At 41.6% G+C, this 22,209-nt stretch overlaps 1 protein-coding gene across 1 annotated transcript in view; it reads left to right on the top strand.

The window, feature by feature from the left end:
* The window catches only part of chrm3a (cholinergic receptor, muscarinic 3a), a 48,938-nt gene that overhangs the window by 13,075 nt on the left and 13,654 nt on the right, over nucleotides 1-22,209 (top strand). The window lies entirely within an intron of this gene.

Below are 22,209 nucleotides of genomic sequence, written 5' to 3'. Positions count from 1 at the left end.
GGATCCGATACAAATTAATTTTCACCAACCTCATTTAAAAGGGCTCATATATGATTTGATTTCAAAGCCAATATTTAATTATTTCTCTTCCCAGGTAGTCAGGAACCTCTCTCTGACATCTCATGATTTTTCTTCTTGATGGGTTTTCCTGCCCCTGACTGTTCCTCGTGAGTCTCTTCTCTCCCTCCCTCCTGCCTTTGTGCTACTCACAGTACGCCTTGCTTAATCAGAAACATCCTTACAGATGCAACTTCATCTGCATTTGCAAATTCACATGGCAGATGGCACAGAAAGCCTTCCATCAACATTATGAGGCAAGAGGCTGTGTTACTGGCCAACACTGCATGCAGAGGTGGAGGGTATTGAAAGGAAAGTAAGAAACGTATTGGGCGTGATAAAGGAGAGAGGTCGAGGAGAGTTTTGAGCAACATGCAGATCAGCTGTTGAATCATTAACTTTTCAAGTGACGTCATGATGGAGCATTTAATATTTGCCTTGAATGAACCTTGACAGGGGCGATGTGAGAGGCTTTGACTCTGTTGGTCTCATGATGCTTGAATATGAAAATAAGGGCAAAGACTGTTTATACAAATAACATACGTTGTACATAACATACAACGTTACAATTTTATTATAGAAATATTGTACTTTTTGTCTTATTTTACATACCAAACATGTCATATGATATGGTGTAATAAATTAAACAACCTAAATATATATTGATTGGTCTAAACCAGCCTAACATATATGTACACACAGCATTCTGCTACTTGAAAGATGCTTACTACTTAAAGTATGTTTCACAGAAAAACCTCTGTACCATTTTGTTAGTACAATGTCTAGTGCAGTGTTTTCACTCCAATGCACTACATTGGAGTATTTTCTACTTTTACTTCCACTGCTGTATTTTGTTATATATAATTATGGCCAACTAGAATGCCAATTAAGAAAAGTGAAGTGCAAACAGAACATAAATTGTATTATTTTTTGAGATGCACGACAAACCAAACCATTTTCTAACTGTTATTTAAATTTACATAACTCGGTGTCTGAGTGTTTCTGAAATGAAAGCCTAGAACAAATAAACAACCAGAGATTTAAAAAAGCAACAGTGGACTTTAGTTGAACTAAATCCAAACAAAATCTTTGACTCATCCAGTACTTGAACCCATTCGTGACACTCTCTCTCTTGCAATAGTAATGTTTGAAAAGTTGGTCCGAGCACCCGGTGCAGAAGTTCTCATGAACGTGTTGAACTTGCAGGTTTCTTTGCTTTCACCTTCTGTCCAGTTCATCCTAAACCAGCTCCAGGGCCTTTTGAGACTGTGCTGGTCGTAAATCACTGTACCACAAATAAAGAATTGGACTGTGTAGTAAAACAGTTTTTTCACTCACTGCCTACAGGCGGACGGTTTGTTGATAATCACTAGTGAGTGCCTGTAGGAATTGGTTAACTTAACGTTCAAGGTTTCATTTGCTTCTGTCGGCAGTTTACCTGCTTACCTTTAAACAATTTAAGGTTCTCCGCTGGAGGTGATCTGTTTCAGTTTCAGTAAAAACTGGAAATATGTGGCTGTTATAAGACCTTTTACTGGTAGTGTAGATATTCCTGAAAACTATCGGATAAATATTTTAGAGAATTTAGAAGTCTTGAGTCTTGTCTGTGTAACACCCAGCGGGGATGAAAATCTGAGTTGCAGTAGAGTCGGCCGATGACTCAGTTTTCACAGCTGACAAACTTGCTGGGCATCTGCTCATCTGCTGAGCTTCCCTGGTGTCTGGCCTCTTTAGGAAATGAATGCTTCGTTGATCGTGTCGCACCCTGCATGAACAGAATGTCAGAGTTTGTCTCAGTATCTGATGACCTCTTGCGCATTTATCTGCAGCGCATGATAAGAGGGGTGTTGCTTCTTTGCAGGTATGAATGGAAGTGAAATGTCTTTCCTTTGAGCTCATGTTAAGAAAACAAGAACTGGTTATGTCTCAGTAGCGAGACAAATTTACTTTATCAAGGTGTGTTCGCCTTTTAATAAAGCACACAACAACAGAGAAACAAATTCACTTGCGTAATGCAATCAGTCCAAGTCGATATCGATGAAACAACCCGTACAACAGGCTAATGGATTCCCGTCTTGATTTCCTGTCTCACCCAGTTTCCAGATTACATTGTATTGGTTTTGCGTGTGCATTCACCTGTGTTGTGTGCACTTGTTTGGACCCAATAGGACTGGGAAATCTCTTTTTCAGTGATACTGGCAGCAACTAGCAGCGCCGTGCTGACTCTAGCTGCTGCACCTGCGTCAGATGGAGACAAAAGCTGAGACAATGAGCTTTGATCTGATGTGAATTCTGATAGTCACCTCTCTGTTTGAAACCACTGACAGAGAAACACCCCTGTGACATGCCGTTAATGGCCTCACATGGACAACATAATGCAAACGCCAATACTTGAGAGCACCAAGTGAACCATGATCATGACTTTGTCCTTGTGAAGATGCAGCAGTGACTGGCAAACATTATTTCAGCAGCTAATGGTAATGCAGATTTCTATCCAGCTGCTCTCACTGAACCCGTGGCATGAGGTTGTAGAAATGAGTCACTAATACCCGAAGCACTCCCTCACAGCCCCGATGCATCTGTGTAATTCAACAAATCACATGCCCTTATCTCTGCAGCCTCTTGATCTAGGTATGTAGTTAGGTATGACAGGCCATATTAAAACTGTCACAGACTTATATGGATAAGAGCAAGAGAGCCGTGGGATTTCACGAGTTTCTGTGAGGAAGGCAGCAATTTAAAAGCCGAAGACAGAATGGGGATGCAGAAAAAAGCAGTGGGGCCAGATCAAGAGAAGAGGCTGAAGTTGAGCGATAGAGATTGATGGCGGTGAAAGAAAAGGGAACAGAGGCCGTGGAAGTGAAGAAGGGAGGATAGTTAAAGGAAGAGGCGGCGTGGGTTCATCAGAGGAGAGATAAGAGCAGGGAGAGGAGGAAGCACAAAGTACAAAGTACAAGCTGGAAGAGCTGCAGCTGTCTGCTCTCAGAGCGGCGGCTGCAGTCAAACTAATTGATAAGTATGTATAGATAATAAAATCTATACCCATCTGTCTTGGAGTTATAGTCTTGTCGGTGGCGAAGGCTCCAGTCACATGGTGGGTATGATGAAAAATGACACAGAAAATGGAATCATATTAAGCAGACTGCCCATTCACTGGAATTGATTGGACTTGACCGGGAAGAGGATTGAATAGTCACAGCTCAACGTCGCCGCAGTGTGACATGCCTGACAGGTCTGTTTTGCCACTGACATAGTAATGTGTAGCAGTTTGTTTGTGCGGGCGGGCGCCTCCCTGCTCAGATCTGGAGGTCATATCCTCGACATCCCCCATAATCTGTAAAGCTACGCATGACCCGCCTCACGGAGTGTGACTTTTTACATAACGCTGCCAGAATTCAAATGAGCTCCAAATGACCGCCAACGTGACCTATTAGCTTTTCTGTTTATGCTATTGGTTTTATAGCTCGTTGCGGTGATTGCTGCAAATTACACAACCTTAAATTGGTATTATCCACAGAGATTACAGTCATAATTTAGTTTGTTATTGTTTGTTGTTTCTCAAATCTCATAAGATTCCAGTGCAAAACCACAATCTTGCCCAGTGTTTGGGTGGTCAATACTCGGTGTAGCTCAGACGTGACTAAACCGAGACGTGTTTCATAACGAACCGAGGTTCGCTACAATCAGTACTCGGCTCTGTGCTGTAGTCTCCCACAGATTGTCATCAGTCACACAGGAAGGTCTTTCCGTGCGCTAACACAATCACAGCACCGGGACAGCGGTGTAACCGACACCTGACCTACTGGCCAAGAATAGAACGTCATTTGTTTGTTCACAAACTTAATACAGGTCACATGTGCTGTGTAATATCACCAAATTCAATATCCATGTGGGAAAGTGGAGTGGAGTGGAAGGCCATAAAATACGTCCTTACTCACACAGGCCGGAAATCTGACTTCCAAATGGCTCCATGGATAATTTAAAGTTCACTGCAATAAATGTCTCGCATGGCAGTATTTCATTAGGCGGAGCGCTTGGGTTATAAAATGCTTACTTGATTCTGTTGTCTCACCTCCCACAGTCAGAACGCTATTTCATCCCTCACATGAAACGTTATCTCAGTCTGTCCTCAACACCTTAAATGCATGTTCACCTCGCACTGATTTCATAATGAATCAGCAAAGGCAACACAGCAACTGGCAGCTGAGAAAGTGACTGTGGCTGTGACTGCGATTGTCAGACTCGTGAGCAAAGCATCAAAGAGAGATAATATGAACTGAACAGCGATATTAGGTGGGATTTCTGTTGCACGCTGCACGTTAGTCTCCTGTTTCTCTGCAGCTCCGCCTGTGATGACTGACGCTTCCTCAGATGAAGAGCGTTGCTTCCTTAATGGATTTTCACTAGTGACTTGGAGCGGCCTCAGTCTGAATTTAAAGTGACACCATGTTGTTGTGAAGCCTGGCTCACTTCTCGGGGGGGAAAGCCCTGCCTCGTTCTCCTTGAGTGACCAGGGGTCGCTGGAACGTGGCGCAGAGTGTTGTCGGTGTCGCTCAGTTTGTCCAACTCCTGAAGACAGCTAAAAAGTTTCCTGTCACGAAAGTGTCTGTAGGTAGATGGATGTAACTCTGAGCTGCTCCTGATTCTGTCTCCTTATTGAACAGATGTCTGTGACTTGAAGAGGACGCTGTTAAATTTATTGGCATCTGCCTCCTCCTCTGTGGCAGCCACTGTTGGACGATCTCATGCCCGTCAGTCTTCATTTATATCCTCTCCTCTGCCTCTCACAGTGTATATTCACACCACTCCAAAATGCTCCTTGTCTTTTGCGTGTATTCTTTTTTATTTTTTTGCAGCAAATGACAACTGATGAAGTGATTTAGACAGATTGTTACATTTTCCATTTACAAGTTGCACTTGTCCTGTTGAATTAGCGCCATTGCTTAATTTTGAACATCTGACAGCTGCCACTGCTTTATACGGTACTCTCAGTCACAATTGTCAGGATTTGTAATACGTTGATTATTATGTTTTTGAAGGATGATTGCCAAATTATCCGTACCGTCAAGCAAACCCTCACCGTGCATTCTGATGCCGACCACCTGTCACTCACCTGAAGTGGCAGGGGCTTCGTAGACGACTACACTGAATACCTTTCCTACTAATGAGCCCACGGAAGACAGCGTAGCACTGAGCATCGTCCCCCTGTTGCACAATTAGGCTTAAAACCTGAAATAATATGCTATTGTTGTGATAAATAATTTGCAATTGTGTCTGTTCCTGTAAATGTGTGCCAGCGTTTCTCACCTGCTTTCTGAAGGACTCCATGTGTCTCTGTATTTTTCACAGTTCAGCGTCTCTTGGATGTGTTACCATATTGGACATTGACACCTGAAGAGAAGCCGTTTGTTTTTATCAGCTCTGTTACCTCAAAGCCTTCACCTTATGTACCTGCCTTAATTTCCCCTGGACAGTGTTTGTTTCTCTTCTAACATTTTTTTTGTCTCTTTGACTTACTCTGAATGACAGTTTTAAAATGAGTTTCAGACAATAACAGAAAAGTAGGAGGCAAGAATCTCACAGTTCTTATTATTCAGGTTCTCCCTCCATCATTATCTTGATGGAGGAAGAGAAGAGCATCCCTTTCATTAGACGGTGAAGGCAGGGACTTTTCATTGTGATGCATCTTAGTAGCAGTCCTGTTAGATCTCAAGACGTTTTTAAAGCGAGCCGCGGATGTTTGGAAAGACCGTCTACACTCTGCTGAGCTCTAAGATAATGATACTCGCTGAGAAAAAAAAGACCACATAAAGTTGCAGCTCGTGGAAGTTTAGAGAAGTTTTCGTTTAAATAATAGAGAGAGATTGTTTCACCTGTCAAAGCTGTTCATACTGCACTTGTTGGATACTGTATTCATGTATATGTACTGTGTACATGCATGCATGATACTGAGCTGAAAGAGTGAAACTAAAGCTGTCTGGCCAGTTGATCTGTGCAATAGACACAGAAGAATCAGAACTGTTGTGTGTCACAGTGCAGAGCTAGTTAATCATTCCCAGATAAAGAAAAATGTGTAATCAGACTCTTTTTTTTTGTTCTTACACAACCTGCTTTGCTTACGTACCTGAATGAGCAACAGTGCGATCAGATGTACTGTACTCTTTATCCTGTAAAAGAAAAAAAAGCTTTTTAGAAAAGGACAAATTGTATATTTGGCGAATGTAACACTGTCTGAGATAACAAGAGTACAAATGTCCCCAAATGTAATAAATAGCAGGACGGTGATGCTAACTTTAGCCTACAGTTGGGAGATGCAACACATTTTGTAACAAATTCCACAAAGCCAAAAAAGTGTAAGTAGTTAATGACATGCTTGTTCATTTTGTTTTTGTATAGACAAAAAAAAACTCCCTGCAGACTCTCAACCATGCTCTCAACACTGTGGCCAAATGCAAACCTTGACAGAGGCACAGTGGCTGGTTACAATCGGCAATTGTTGTCTTTTTCTATTCTATTTTAATGATTTGAGCCTCTGAATTATTTTTTTAAAAAGGCACACGTCCTGGAGATTGTGTAATAATTGAAAAGCAAAGCTGTTGATACAACTGCATTTTGTTGAATGCGGCTTAGCGAGTCTAAGATATAGAGAAAAAAGGAAAAAAAAAACTCAAAACATTGTCTCATTCCAAATAGCAATTATTTCCAGCTTTAACTCCCAATGTCTGAATCTCAGCGCGGTCGTATGTTACCATTATTCTGCACTGAGGAGGACAGAGCAGTGTAGCCAGGTGGAACCAACTATAATTAGACCACAGAGAGAAATGATGGACACGCAAAGCAGTCACACACAATTTAGCCCACAAGAGAAGCTACATTCCCGGCCTTTTCCACCCCAACACCCCCCTCCCATCCTGCACCGCAGCCTCCCACAACTCCACCAGCTCAGTTTTTATATTTTGCCTCTTACCTTGACCTGAGTCTCTCACCCTGATCCCATGCCTTGTTACCCACCTGTGTTTTCTTTTCGTATCTCTCTCTGCTCAGCTGCTGCAACCTGTTTGCACTTTCCTGTTTTTTTTCTTCTCTCCTTTTCCATTTGTCTTTCCACTTTCACAACACTGAGTTAAATAGATTGGGTCCTCTCGTGGGTTTGCCTATTATGAGTTTATGCCACGCGCTGCGTACCCCAACATACGTGCAGTGATTCATTTCACTCATGGTGCTATCATTGTCATCACCCTGAGCAACATAGTTTTAAATCACCTTTTTCTCTAAAGATTATTTTTCATGATAATGGGTACTTTCATATTGGCAAAATGCCTCTTGGCATAGTCCATGGCGCTGTATTGTCTCCTTCCAAACTGTGCGTTTTCACATTTTAACAGCTTGGCTATCCATCACACATGCTGTGTTTGTCTGTCTCCAGGGTAGAGGTGATTTATTATCCCACTGGAAATTACTGTGCTGATGCTGCTGTTGTTTGGTTAAAAAGAAAATAAAATACCCTAACTCTGAAAAATTCTGGGAAGAGAAATGGAGACTAAGCTGTATTTATTTCTTCTTTGTAGCATGTGCAAATTAAGGCAGTTATTTAATAAGGTCTACTTAACCAAGATCTCCTTCTTGAATGAATGAAAGAGAGTAAACCAAAGGCAGTTTGCCTAATTTCCTCTCTGCCCTGGTTTCACTCCCCAGTCATCCCTGTGTAGTTTGCTAAAACCTTGTTATGAATTGCATCCAAATTGCATCATCTTGAAGGCATCATCAAATTAGTTTTTTACCGAAGTATCCGTTAATTCCACTTGTACACTGCCATTTCCACATTCTGCATTTGCATTAACGTTTTCTTGCAGATGAATATTAAAGAGGACAGGCTTGCTGCCTTCACTCAATAAAGTGCCAGCAGACTTCCACATCAATTAAAGGATAACTGAACATTTCCAGGAGTTTTTGCTGAATGTATCTACACTAACAGGAGAAAAATTAATTACATGCAATGCAAGAACCAATGTTTCTTGTCCAATACATGAGAAGAAAAAAAGGAAACAAACCCTGAGCCGCACAAACCCATCACATTACTGTATTTTCTAAGACGGGGGAAAAGTCAATAGAGCTGACTATAATGTCCCCAGGTGAGTATTGATGGACTTTTCTCCACCAGTGAAGGTTAATGATATATGCACCTATATAATGACAAAGCTATCACCCAGCAAACTGTAAACATGTGTCACCTTCTAGATTTGCGTTTCCATCGCGTGCAACTCGCTGTGTAAATTTTCTACTGAACAAAAGCTGCGGTTCATTTTTGTTACTTTCTTGGAAAAATACAGAGGACGTGACACACTGTCCTTCTCGATGACAGCTGCAGCTCTGAGTCAGACAGCTCAAAGTGTTTCTTCTCTGAAAGAAACAAGTCATTGATGCCGTGAAAGACAGAGAGAGAGGGAAGATATTGCTTGTTCTATTAAAATCCCACTTTTTAACTTAAACTTTTCATCTCAGGCTAAAATATCTCAATAGACCTTTGATAGATTGATTTGAAACTTGGTTTAGACATTCATGGTCCCCAGGGGATCAATCCAGATGACTGTGACAACCTTTCCTTTTAGTGGCACTGTTAGGTTGACAGACATGGCTCTGAGTGAAAAGTCTTGAAAACTAGTGGATGTATTTCCATGAAATTTGGTCTATACATACTGTACATGTATAGAATTGTAGTACCGTAACATTAAAGATCTCCTGATCCTCTGATCTACATTTGAACAGTCCAGTACTCTATATACAGTAGTTTAGGGTCGTATGATACCGCTGACCTCAAAGCACCTGCATGCAACCTCCGTGCTAGTCTTGTTTAAAATCCCTGAGACATCAGTGATTTGTAAAAGGTTATGTTTCGGATAAGCAAAGCAACATCAAAGAAACTGATTTACGGATGGTACACAGTGCTCCTTTCTTTCTCTTTTTTCAGAATCGAGCGTATTGGGGGGAAATACATCAGAAATACAAGCAGTTAATTAACTTGATAAACACTGGTTACCGAGCTACATCTGACTTGTTGTTGACTTTGGCATTTATTGTTGGACGTTTCATCCGGCTTTATGACACTTTGTGGCAAGCTGAGACCTGTCTGTGTGTGTTGGAGTGTTATAAATGCAGGAAGGAGCAAAACAAAAGAAGCAGAGACCGGATTGACCAAATCTTGGCTGGTCAGATATTTGAAAGGTGCAGAGTTCAAAATAGAATTTATTTCAGTCTCCGCCAACAGAGTTCCTGCAGATCCTGTTTGAATTTGCTGCTTTGTAACCAAGGGCCAATGCAAAGTGGGCATTACTGAGCAGTTATGTAGTGGAAACTACAAGTGGATATTGTTCTGTAATTAATTAACTACACTAAAGGGAAAAATTGCACCTATTTGTGTAAGAAACATTTCCTTAACTGGCTGATTGATCGTGTGTCTTCTTAAAAAACTGTTTTCCTGGCAAAATGAATAATGCTCCGAAGATGAATTGTGTCATACAGAGCATGTACAACATTTTAAGCAAACAAAGTATTATTAAATTCCTGCAGGAGGAATAGGAAACCCAACTTCTTTTCTTTGGAAGAATTAAGAGAGTAACATGAGAGTAGGACAGGTCATTCAGGTTCTTCCACCACAGATAAAAACTGTACAAAAGATGTCTGAGAGATTGGGTTTGGGGATAAAAACCTTTTGCAGCAGCATCCAGTAGAGAGCTGCTGGGGTTGGTTGACTTCTCCCTCATCCGTTAGTGGATGATGGGGAGGGATGAGGTCAATCAGAAGGCGCTCCATCAGCCGTGAAAAAAATCCTGTACAAGAAAACCCAGGGACATGGATTGATTAGCCAGATTACTAAGGTGATGACGATGATGAGAGTGACTGAACACTAAACAAACTGTGGTCCACTGAGCATTTGTATTACTTTGCTTTTCTCATTTAGCTGTCTGATTGGGTCAGTGGAAGTTAATACATTTCCCATCACATGATTTTATCACTGCCACACAGGCCTTTTAGTGGCTGTGTTGTGGAGATTGAACTTGAAATTGAACTTCCAGTGTCATTTATCCAAACAGCAGTACATTGTATTTTAAAGCAGCTAAAAGCAGCATCTATGTATGGTGCAAATACTAAAGATTTAGAGAGTAAATAGGAAAGCTCTCAGTGAAAGAGTGTGCTCTGTATGGCCAATCAACACTGCAATAAATTAGACTTAAATGGAGAGTTTTGTTGCTGCCCACTGCTTACTATCGAGACTATTTTGAGAATCAAGCCACAACCGTAACAGTGACCTTCTGTGTGCTTTATGTTTACAAAGATAAAGTCCCATCATTCATCCCCAAGACAGGAATTATTATTTATAGCAACCAAATAGAGAGGAAGACTGACACTCGGACACTGAGGTTTGTCCTTCGGACTTTAAAAAGCAACAAATAACATCCCTGAAAGCGATAAATCCTGCAGAGGTTGAGCAACGTGCATAACTGTGCACAAACAGCATTTAAGATCAGTCTTTGCTGACTGTGGCCCGAAGCGGTGACTCAAAACAAAGCACTGTGCGGACGGCCTGCGATAATGAAGGAAGTGTGGGAGCGATGTGAGGGGAATGCTTTAAAAATGTAATTGAGGGGGTGGGGTTGTGTGATATGCAGCATGAGATGGGCTGATAGTGGCCGCAGCTGAACCACAGGCCCCGGTCGAAGAAATCCATGATAGTCAGTGGCATCTGATCAGTGAAAGCTCATCCAGCCTTGTCCCCTCGTTCATCGAACCTCTCCTGTGAGAGCAGCGATATCACTGCACAGATCCCTCAAGTGAAAGCAGCAGAGACAGACAGAGTGCCAGAGTCGCAGGAGGGCAAAGGCAAAAAAAGATGTAACAAAGGGACGAGATAAACAGTTGAACTCTGGTGTATATGTTGAACTCGGTGGGAAAATTAGAAGATAATGAGATTTTACAACCAGTGTGAATAACTACATTGTGGATTCCAGGTGGAAGATGAGGAATTGTAAACATCTGCTATTTTGAGCTAATTTAGCTGCTATAATTTTAGATATGACTCATTTGGCAGACACCTCTGGAGGTTATTCAAATTTGTAATTTCCAATGGAATAACACTGATACCAGCTGTACATGCAAATAGAAAACCTATAGTGTGTAAAATATTTTCTCATTAACCAACACATAATTGTATTTTGTTCTGGCTTGTTCATTGTCATTACTGATGCACTTTTACATCCGTACAGTAACACGGAAACAAATTCCTATTACTATATTCCTATAACATTTTCAATAATCCATTTTTTATATTCAGTTCCCACTGGCAGTGGTGGAGTAACCTCTGCAGACTCCCATGATGCTGTATGAGATGATTGGCCCCTCGGCTCTGATGCCTGAGACACCTGCCCTCCTACCTAGCAGCCTGCCTCTCCGGAGTTAGCGGGCCCTTATTGCATGGTGTCAGAGCCGAGCCTTCAAGTCCTCCTGAGGGGACAAACACTCCCTGTGGAGCTGTCATAATTGTCCCTTTGTTGTGCTATCATTTAGACTGAATACGAAGCCCCGCTTCTTGCAGCTTTTTCTGAAACTTTATTTTTTCTAGGGAACAGCTCGTCTGCTCCTCGTTGAAAAAAATGTCCCTTCTCTCAGACGCTCTGTAATTCATCCACACTGACTCCTCCGATAAAATAGATGTTCTCATTAAATTTAGGGGACATTGCTGCTTAAATTTGCATACTAATGAGAGAACTGATCTTGTTAATATTCATTTAACTCCATAATCTTTTCAATTAATAAACCTACAGAAATATAATAAATACAAATACTGCATGGTATTTTGCAGACATGTATGTTTACACAGCATTATTTGCCAATTAATAAATTAATTTCAGTAACTAATGAAATCATTAACACAGTTTCTTTTTCCTAATGTCATTATGATGATGTTGGGTGATTAGGCAGCCGAAAGGCCTCGTGTTAATTTAGATGTAATTTTGCAGTATACATTTGTATTTAGCTCTGCAATTACTTAATTTGTCTCCCCACAAACACGACCAACACTTCACATATAAGTCAGTGAGAGGGTGAAGCACAAAGTTGTATTCAACGGGGGAGAAAATAAGATTATAACATGACGTAGAGATATTCAGAGCTTTTGTTTGCTTGGAAACACCTCATCAGATCCCACTGGCAGGGAAACAGACTCATCTCTGGCAAACAAACAAAAGCAGAAACCTAAGCAGATAATCTTAATTGAAGGAAACCGGTGTCAGGTTTTAGTCGAGCTTGGCAAAATTCAAATGTTAGATAGAAAGTTCAGTGATGAATTTCTCCACTGAGCCTGTGAGGTCTACAAATGCACATGGCAGGAGACCACCTAAAGGCTACAGTAGCCGTGTTGGTTGACCTCTAATTACATAACATCCTGTGAGTCCGCTGGGGTCCATCAACCCCCCACGTGTGTTCATTTTTCAGCGCTAACTTCCGCATCAGCTGTAATGTATGTTGCCCACGGGTTCATTTAGTGTCTGTTTGATGGACGACCCTTCATCCTCTGGAGACCAAATAGTTTTTTATTATAGTGTTCTACATTATTCTGGACGTAATGCAAGAACAACCAAGTTACAGTTTTGTCTGATGACTTCAGTAAAGTCCTCACTCTTTCTTTGGAGTCTGAATGCAGGAAAATACAGACACTAAGAGACTTTCAAGTAAATTACTTGATGTAATGTGAGCAAGCAGCAAAGTTTCTCCCTATAAGAAGAAACTGTTGTAACATCAACACCAACTCACACTGAGATATCAATAGATTTTTATCATGTGCCACGAAGTAAACCTACTTTTTTCTCCACTTTTATGACATGAATAGTGTATATACAGAATCTTAATGACCATAAACCAGACAGGAGGTTTCTGTTCTTCCGCTGACTGCATCCTGCAACATAAAAAACCCATTATCAGCCAACATTTTTTTACAATCCCAGGCGCAAATGAAACAAAAACGTTTGAGAGGACAGTGAAGCTATCTGTTAACTGTAATAGTCTGGGAGTCGCGTCCTTGACAGTCGGTGGGGGCTGTGTACTGTATGTGTGCAGAGGTGACAGCTTCCAAATAAAACAGAGAAACACCACCTGCAGTGTATTATGGGGGTTAATTATCTCTGGGCTTCTTATATTGTAGAATCAGCTTGTAAGTGTTTATCATTATGTATGTATTTCAAAAGCATCAGGAAATGCAACTGTGACTGTTTTCCGCTTTTGTGGCTGTTTCTCAGCCATTCTGCGGCGAGTTGGTTCTCGCTGCTCTGTCAGCACGTTTAGCACCATCTGCACAGCCCTCAAAGTGAGGTCAGCTCGTTTTCAGAGAAGAAATAATTGCCTACTGTGATGATAATTATACATATTTCAGATGTTGTGTTTAAAAAACTCCTGACAAACAGAAAGAACAGGACATGTATATTTAGTCTTAATAATGATAATATACATGTTCAAGAGAAGCAGAGAAGTGAGAAAGTGTAAATAACAGCATTAATGTCATTTCGCACCAGCCTACGTTTCTCTTGTTGTCCACCAAGGCAACCTGTCACCAGTCCCCCTTTTTATTCCACACACAACCTGCTCAGCTGCCTTAAAGTCAGACAACTGTGTTAAAAATTATAAAATAAAAAAGTGGTCAAGATATTTTAGATATCAGCGATGCAAAATGTAGATTTTTGCTGAACAAATATTCCCTCAGAAACGCTACAGGCTTCTCTGCAACCCCTTGCATTTTTCAAATCCTGCAGTTTTGCTCTCTTTCTCAGATTAAGTGCTGGTGTCAGGTCTCTACGGACACATTTCCACCCACGGGGTTTTTGATGAATCAGAAGTTGAAAGGCAAAAGACGGTCCCCCCAGAAGCAGAGTGATCACACATGTCAAAAAAAAGAGGCATACCTATGATGGACCTCTTGCCTCTGTTGGTATATAGTTTGATGTATGACCTCAAAATTGCCCGGTTGGTTTAGATCAGTTAACCAACATTCAATCGAGCGTGGAATGAACAGAAAGTTTGTCTATAGACACTCGAGCTCTGTGCATATAAAGTTGCACTTAAAGTAAGAGTGTTGTTCATGCAGCACATCAGCATATACACAGCTGTCCTTCTCAATTTATGCCAATATCTTCATCTTGATGGGAACAAATATCCTGCTTCCTGCAGCGTCTGTTACCAGTGTACGCGCCTGGAATGATAATTTTGGGGCCGTTTAGCCAGCAGCCACTCTCCATCAACCTCTTGGGAACACAACATTACTTGTATGCATACAGGTGGCAAATCAGAGCATGAATCCACGGAGCAACACCAACAAGTACAGCGCATTTCTAAAATATCCTCATTCTGTCCACCCCCAGAGAGAGAGAGACAGAGACAGAGACAGAGGGAGCTTCTTAAAAAGCATTCATTAAATGTCCACAGCAGTGACAGTCGTAGGGAGCCCAGTGTGGTATTTTTGGTAAGTGTACATTATCAGGCTCTAAATTTAATATGACTCTGGAAAATGTCCATTTCACGACATCTGAGGGATAATCTCAGCATAAATCACTCTGCCCACGTTTGGCTGATACATATATTTGCCTTTGTGCTTAATGCCCAGAAAGAGCAATTAGGTTTGGTTCAACTTGAAATTTTAATTTGATGGTAACACATGAAGAATAGCTTCTCATTAGAAGGAAACCGTGCCAGCATATTCCTCTACAAACCCCTCTCTCCATAACAACAAAAACCAGCTTGCTTACTTGCGCTTTAATGAAAGAGAGCTATCGTTCTGTACAGACAGAAGACTTTGCTTACTCTCACATAGCCAAAGTTTCTGCCTACGACCAAAGAGAAAAGTTTCTCAGACAGTGTTAGAGGAGATAAAAGAAGAAACAATACAACACAGAATAAATGATAAGCCTAGGTGAAAACATCCTTATTCTATGACAGGCATTTTTTAAAAGCAGCGATGTAGAAGATGACCGCAACGCTCCTTTTCTTTTCTGTCTTTTTTTTTTTTTGGCTGCAAAAATGCTGCGACAATGACAACCTAAATAATGGATCCAGGACCAAATTTGCTGCTCAAGCATGTAGGAGGTCATAAGGTCAGTGATTTAACCTGAATCCAGGCCTCATTGAGCTTTATGAAATGAGCTTTAAGATCTGAAAATTGACTCTAAAAATTAATGGGAAGCAGTTGCAGGGGAAGCTGCTGTTATTATGTCTCCTCCTGCCTGTGGGGCTGATGATGGAGCTTGTGCTTGTGGAGAATAAAGAGCTGCAGTAATCCAAGCGTGATAAAGTAAAGGCATGGATCACATCATGAGAGGAGAGTGTGATGTTTTTTTCTTTTTAAACTAGAAAAAAGACTATACGTTATGCAATGAAGTCCATGTGATTCCCATATTGTTTGTTTGGGTTTTGCCCTGTTTACAGAAAGGGTTTGCTCTCTTTCCTCTTGAGGCATGAAAGGCAGAGTATCAATGTGTAACATAGACAAACAAGACAGCGAGCCAATAAATATCCATTAGTATGACAGGTCCCGGACGTGGATTTGCCCTGAAATTCCTGGTTGAAACTCTTTGTGTGCCCTGAAAACCATGCAATGAAGAACACTGTTGTTTGCTAACACCTGAATCTTTTATTGATCCTTGGTGCACAGCAATTTAGTTACACAACAACAGACTGAAACAAGCAATATAATGCTTATTGAATTGTTTGAAAATGGAGTTTCAAGTTTCTACAGCAGCTTGAAAGTGAGAATTGCACACAATCCTCCTCAGAAAACCTTTTTTTCCTCCCCCTCTAAATCCGACCTGCATTATTCTGCTCAATCTCGACCTGTTCTCCAAAAATGGCACTTTTTTGTAGTGTTTTGTGTGGGAACAGATGAAAATATTTGACATAGGGGCTTAGGTGGGATTTGTGTTTGCACATGAGGGGAGTGCAGCACTTTAATGTGACTTTGAGTTGTAAAGTGAAAGATTCAGGCCATTTTGGGACTTGGAAGAAGAATAGATGAAATGAGTTAATGAAGCATTGTGTTTGTTCAGGCAGGACTTCTACTGTAAGTCATGTGCGCCCGGCAGATGATCATCAGCTGATCCAACAAACAGATATCACGTTCAGTGATTCAAACAGCTCCCCGCTCATCCCTTGAGTTCACATCTTTCAGGCCCTACTGGTAGTAGGAATTACATTTTTTACTGAATAATGAGTTCATAATAACACCAGAGTAGGAGGAGAAAGTGATTTTTTTCCTCCACGCAAATTAGAAATTGATCAAGAATACTGCCATCGCCATCAACACAGTTGAGGAGCTTGTTCCTGGGCAGTTTTGAGTATGGAGGGTTTTTTTTAAATGCCAACGTTACCCACTGACATCACTTTTTGAGAAATTGGTCTAAAGATTCACTGCAGCCTGACCTTTTGATTCTGACAACAGATTAATGGTTGCGCTATGTACAGTGCATTAATTTGGCTTTCCGTGCGTCATCATCACGTTGATCTTTAATGCAGGCGTTTGTTCAATATTTACACAGCTCAATGACCTGCATTTTTCAATAAGATCGCCCTCCACCCTCCACAGACGTGTCCTTTCATATTAAATCCTAATACGCTGCAGGAAAGTTAATCAGCCGTCGTTTTCGAAACGATGTAGAGGAGACGCCAATGACAGTGGAGTACAGTAGACACTACTGTATATACAGTGGCAGCTTCATCAGGCGTCTTGTTCATGGATGACAACCACGGCCAAGTTTAATTCCCACAATGTCCAGGTTAATGTCACCCAGGGCAAAAATAGAAAGCGAGATAATGGAATTATATCAGTCAAATCCAGGTCACTGGGGGATTTTCCTCCCTGCTCTATCTCAGCTTCTGATTTCCTCAACATAAATGTTCTCACCATGTCCCCCAGTCTGTCTGCCTCCGTCCCCCTGAACACTTACCATCCAACTGCGGTAGATAAAACCGTAAGCCCGTGGGACACACCTCTCTGTACGAGCTGGATGAGATAAAAGGATGGAATTGTATTCCACTAGGGCTTTCTCGATTGCTGTGATGACACATTAAAGTTTTAAGGCTACAGCATGGCTGCCATCTCTGTATCATAGTCCTGAGGAATGACTGAGACACTTACGTGGTTATGGTGTTTATCTTCATCCACCTATCTCTACACTGAGTAATATACTCACTCTAAGCACTGTTTAAATAAGTTTAAGGGCCTCAGAGCCTCCTCGTTTGGTGTTGACGTCTGAAAAGAGCCTCTGGGGTGTGAAAAATGGTCCAGTTGATTAAGAGAGACGCAGTTCAAAGCAGCAAGAGCACAAACCGTAATTCCTGGTTTTTGCAGGAGGCAAGAGAGGATACATTATTATTTTCTGGCAACAAGTGCTTGAACATTTTTTTTTATTATTATTCTTGAAGGAGTAACAGGCTAATTTGATAGAAATTTAAAACCTTTGCAGTCCCGAGCTGCTTTCTGCAGAACATCAACAGTTACTGATGTTTTACCACGTTAACTCTCCTATTATTTCGAGAGTCTACAAATGAAGTATCAATAAACACAGTGATTTAGGCGGCGAGCGCTTTCGGCACGAAGCGTTTAGTATTACCCCGCAGGTGTAATGTGATTATGACAAATTAAACTTCTCAAATTGCAACTTATTTCTGGCAAATTGCAGGAGATCACTGAGGTTATTACTGATATTTTGTTATGATATTACATCCTGCGCCTGCGTTACCCTTCATACCGTAAGAGGAGTCCAAAGATGGGAAGGAAGCAAAACACTTAAACACCTGAAGCAAATCATCAACAGGTGAATGTTCATAGTCATTACAGCCAAGATGTAATTTGGTGGTATGATTCCTTTATAGCCTGAGAATGATTTTTATGGCCCAACCACCCACATAATATTCAGGGAGCCTGTTCTGGTCTGTGTTGTCTCTTGCTGTGAGTGCTCCCACTCATATTAGCCTTGTTGTAAGTGTAATAGGAGTCAAAGAGACTCTTTTTCCACTCAGCATGGCTCCATACAGTATCACAGGCTTATGAGGATCTCATCACTCTCCATCCTCATAATGTTCCTGTCAGTGTGCCGGATGGGAACTATTACATGCCACAGATCATCATTCACTAGATGCAGGGGCCCCCATAAATGCTGGCAGTTTTATTATGCAAGATATTAGTCCATTTGTGTATAAGCTCTGTGGTTTGCCTCGTTATGCTAATTTTCTGAATGTGTCTCATTCGCTTTGTCGTTAGTTCTTTAGCTGAGCGCAGACAAGAGGCTCGTGTCAAAAGGATTACACTTCTCCACTATTCACATCTATTTTACAATATGTCCCTTTTTGATCTCTGGCTTCTTGTCAGATCAGACCCATTGTAATCCTGCCTGTGTAAAGCCCCTGGCTACGAATGGACTCCTTTTCATGTCTCCCCAACTGTGCTGGATGTTTTCTGACAGACCAATAACAACAGGCCTCAGCAGCAGAAAGCCAATTGTCAGTGCCGCTGATCCATCACTCGTCTGTCGCCATTAGCATTCAAGCTTCATTAGCCAGTAAGCACCCAATATAAAATATAATTGTAGGCCATAAACTTTGTTGTGTCATTCGCCCACTGGCGCCCACTGGCACCCACTGATGTTTCAGAGTTAGGGCTCTAGGTGCCTGTGTTCTCAATATGTGGTTTGTCATTAGTTATTTGCCCAAGATCTTTTTGATAGTGGTTTATCTGCATATGAAAATAAGCCTTTTGGCACATTCACATCACATTCATAGATAAATAAAATACATTTCCCCTACAACATACTCATGTTTGCTTGCTCTCTCTATGTTGAAAATGAAGCAATTTTTATTTTTTTTACCCTGATTGGCTGTTTGTGCAGTCTGTGTTAATCCAGCCCAAATATGAAATGTATCTTCTGTGCTTCTGTGTGTGAGCTCATGTGCCAGCTCAGACTCAGACTGTTTCAAAACTCCAACTCCTTAACTTTCCCTTTCTCTTCGTCTTCATTAATCGAGATGCGCATTAATCGCTCCATTTGAAGCATCGACAGCTAGAATAAATTTACCCCTGTCATGTTCACTTGCATCTTTCTTTCTTCATATCTGATTTTGTATTGAATCCTTTGCCCTTCATAGACACGCTTAAATCTTAGTCTCCACTTTATTCATCATCATTTTTGTTTAATCAACCTCCAAAAAACAAGCAAAGACTCTGAATCAGCCATAACTTTTCTACAAAATATATCTATAATCACTATCTGATCCTCTTTTGTTTTGAACTTAGTGATTTAAATATAAAAGAGTTATTTTTGAAAGTTCAGAGGATCACAGATTAATAATGCAAGACAGGTAAACACAAATAAAGTAATCCAGTGGGTCGAATGGTGGTGATAAGATGCTGTGTTGGCAAAGCTATTAAATATTGATAAAAACAAAGTGAGCCCAGCTTTGTGAGTACACAACACAACGTTCTCCAATCTGTGGGATCCCACAGATTGAAGTCCTGCCCAGTTAACAGTTTTGTGTGTATGAATGTGCAAAACAACCATATGCTCAGGCCCACACGTGGCGCTTGGTGTTTGAGAGGCAGTTCATTTTTTTTGTTTTCCTCATTTATTTCAGAGCTTCCTTTTCTAGTATATCAGCACATCGGGGTCTGGTTCATCTGGTGCTGGTTAAGGGGGGAGCGTGGTCTTTTCATACTGAGAGAGACAGATGACACCGCTGTGACTCCCAGTGATTAGCCAGTGATTAGGGAATCAAATTCAAAAGCTATTTTTGTGCCGCGGTGCCAGGTACTGTCGCGTCAGCTGGCTTGAATTTATTGGATGAAATAGGATACACCCTCTGCCAAGATCTTCTCATGAGTTGGAGGTGGCAGCAGCAGCAGCAGCAGCAGCGGTGGTGGTGGTGGTGGTGGGGGATTAGGAGAGGGTGGGGGCAGCCAGAGAGACAGCGACGTTTGAGTGAATGAGACAGAGTGCATGTGTGTGTGCGTTATGTGTGTGTTTTCCACGCCCTACCCACCCCACCTGCAAGTCCTCATGTTTGTAATACAGTTAAAGCTTTGTTAACTGTCTGTGTAAGCCTGTCTACATCCGCCACGGGAAGTGTTTGGACTGTATTATAACCAGTCCTGTCAGCGCCACCTCTCTTTGTGGTGATATGGCACTTGGATCCTTCTCAAGTCTTCCCCTGTAATCACCTTGTTGACTCACTGCCCCCTCGAGTGTTTGAGCTTTGGCAAACTGATGATGTGTGTACGTGTGTGTGTGTGTGTGTGTGTGTGTGTGTGTGTGTGTGTGTGTGTGTGTGTGTGTGTGAGTGAGTGTGCATGCCTGGAAGTGTGTTAGTGAAAGGAGACAGGCAGAGTCAAGGTTTGTATGGGTCTGCTGCTTCATCAGTGTTATGTAATGTATGTGTTGTGTAAAAGTATACACACCAGTAGTAGAGCTGTCCTCCGTCAGATGACAGCTCTCCGTCCCGAGACGAGAAACCTTTTTTGTTCCTTCTCCTTTCACATAAACACATAATATCTCACAGCTGGATAAGTTACACTCGCCGAGCAGGAGGTGTGACTCCTGAACGTCTCCTCGCACATTCCTAGCCCTCAATACAATATCCTTTCACTCTCCTGTACCCTCTGCACAACCTCGCATCTCTGCCTCCAGCATTTAAAGACCCCCTCTCTTCCTGCTGAAGCATGTTTACATAGGAGTGAGTGTGTGTTTTTTCTCCCTCTCTTGTCTCTTTTGAGTGCCTGTTCAATAGGCAGATGGTTGCACTTCCTTTTAAGGATTGATCGCAATAGCCTATCACATGTGTGTAGCATCTGTGTAGGGTTGAATGAGAGCAGCGAGGCAGCAGAGGCTCAGGCCTGGAATCAGACTCGCACGGATCAACGTTCCTCATCGTGGTATCTCAAGAGTTTGGATCATGGGAATTGTTAGGAACTAACTGTCACAGTGTGCAATTTTAATGCATGAGGTTTTTTGTTTTTTTTCGTCCCCTGTTCCTCTCTGACATCCACCATAAAACTCCTGCATAATTTCAGAGACAGTAACTTCGCTTTTGTTTTAAAAGATGGACAAGGTATGCACTGGCCCTCATCCAGGTTTAGATTTACTGTGAGAATGAAAGAAAGGTTGACTGCAGGCTTTCTCTCATCCTCAAGTGGCCGCAGACTTTTGGTTTGACATATTCCCGAGCCGTCCTTGCACTGTCTCTATTTCGCCTCTCTTCCTGTCTCCTGACTTCACATACACACGCACTACACAGGCATGTCTAAGTGGCTTAAGAGTGCCATGTCTAAAGAGTTCCAGCAGCTTGTTACTGCGGCTGTCAAAAAGCACGGAGACCCACCGCCGAGGTGAGGATGTGTGTGAAATCCCATGAGCCTCTAGCAGTGGTCAGACGCATAACAACATCCTGCCTCTCTTTCTATGTGTGGGGTTTCCTCTTTACATCAAGACACTATGGCAACAGCTAAAGCCTGCAACAAGAAGAAATACTTTCCTACATATACAACTTTGTAGCATTCATTTAGCATATGTTGGAGAAGATTTGAGGCTGTCAAGGTTATTGTTTTTTAAGCATTCTGTTCATGGACACCTTTTTTTTTTTGACTTCAAACTTCCAGCTTCCACTTTAAATGAGAAAATACGCTTTTTGTAATTTCCTACCGGAACAACAGATATAAGCTTTTTCTGATGTGGTTCCCCTGTCAGCAGGATGTCAATGCCTTCTAAGACTCCCACTGATCTGACACAGCTATGAATTTAGTATAGTTAGGTTTGTGAAAGTAAAAAAAAAATGCCTCCGTTAGTGAATGGCAGTGGTTTGTGTTGAAATAACTGCATCGTTAACAGGGGCCCATCGTGGTCATGATTAAAAGAAAACAACGAAACCAATGTTGACTTTTGGAAGACGATGGGGAAACAAACAGTGGTTTCCTATATCAAAGTCCAACGTCTTGTTGACTCGTCCACCCAAACCAACCTCCTCTCTCATTGAACTTTGTGGCTCTGTAACAACATCACGCTGCTTCTGACTTTGCTCTACGGTCACCAGAGGGATTTTCGCTTTAACATAAACGTGTATAATTTTTCGAGT

This window comes from Trachurus trachurus (genome assembly GCF_905171665.1).
Source record: "Trachurus trachurus genome assembly, chromosome: 15".
Taxonomy (NCBI): Eukaryota; Metazoa; Chordata; class Actinopteri; order Carangiformes; family Carangidae; genus Trachurus; species Trachurus trachurus.
The sequence above is the reverse complement of the archived record's forward strand: the minus strand, read 5'-3'. Positions and strand labels throughout refer to the sequence as shown.